This window comes from Acipenser ruthenus, chromosome 20 (assembly GCF_902713425.1).
Source record: "Acipenser ruthenus chromosome 20, fAciRut3.2 maternal haplotype, whole genome shotgun sequence".
Lineage (NCBI taxonomy): Eukaryota > Metazoa > Chordata > Actinopteri > Acipenseriformes > Acipenseridae > Acipenser > Acipenser ruthenus.
The window spans coordinates 8,221,237-8,222,377 of NC_081208.1; the positions used below are offsets into that span (position 1 = coordinate 8,221,237).

At 37.2% G+C, this 1,141-nt stretch overlaps 1 protein-coding gene across 2 annotated transcripts in view; it reads right to left on the reverse strand.

The window, feature by feature from the left end:
- The window catches only part of LOC117425900 (zinc finger protein 362-like), a 25,475-nt gene extending 24,602 nt beyond the window's left edge, over positions 1-873 (reverse strand). For both annotated transcript variants that reach the window (XM_058993433.1, XM_058993432.1), the window contains exon 1: positions 553-873. The gene's annotated coding sequence lies outside the window, so the exon portion shown is untranslated. The remainder of the gene's footprint in view (positions 1-552) is intronic.
- Between the last annotated feature and the right edge of the window lie 268 nt (positions 874-1,141).

Consider the following 1,141-nt stretch of genomic DNA (forward strand, 5'->3'; position numbering starts at 1 on the left):
CTTCCCTTTACTGTTACTACCAACACATCTTAAAATGCAATTTGAGATATCTCTAAATGATAATTGGGCATATAAACTGTTATTTTTTGCAGGTGAGAGTTTAAGAATCTAGAAATGTGTGTGAGGTCAAGGTCTCTGACTGGCGTTATTACCACAGAGCTATAATCAAGGCTGACATTCTACTGAGGTCAAACTTTCAAGCTATAGCTTGCAGTATTTATATGACTGCTTGGTATTTACTATGCAGCCTCCGAATCTGTGTTATACGGCAAACCAACAGAGAAAATTAAAGGGTATTTTATTGTGTTACATGTTCCCATGTGTTACTACAACTGTTTACATAAGGTGTGTGTATTGTTTTTTTTATTTATTTATTTATTTATTTACATTTTGACCACTTTTTAAAACTTTTTGATTGCATTCCCTGCCTCAAGATGGCTTCACATGTACCCGCATGGACCTCTCAGAACTACATTTCCCATCATCCTCCTGCTCACACATGTAAATGAGTTACATATGTAACTGAGTCTTTAAAGCTGTATTGTATCTCACCCTTATCCGAGCAGACACGTGGTTATTAGGGTTCAGATGCACATCCCAGGTTCACACAGAGCACTTCCCATGGCTCCCTCGTTCTCACCTCGTTCTGCTCCTTCATGATCCATTCACAATAAAGAAGAAACTTTACCTGAGGCGGTGCCTAATATTCTACACCGACGTTAGCTTAAAACAAATTAAAGAAACTTGTGAAAAGGGCCCTGCTATTAAACTGGCATTGATTTTTTTCCCATTCCCCGTAAAAACAAAATAATTAAGAATGCATTTTAAAAAGCGTGATGCATGACACCATTCCCCATGTAGGTGGACAGATAACCTGCAGAGGAAAGCACTTCAATGCCTTTTTTGTGTGACCTAGTTAATTGAGTGATTGTTTGATTAATTCTGTGATTGAGAGTGATTTGAAAAGTGTGGCCACATGGTAGAATAGGACCAAGGAGTGTTTGTTTGGTGAGAGTATGTTGGAGAAAATGTTGAAAAGACATTGGAACAAAATTGCAGTTTTCTTTCTTTCTTTCTTTCTTTCTTTCTTTCTTTCTTTCTTTCTTTCTTTCTTTTTCTTTCTTTCTCCAACATACTCTCC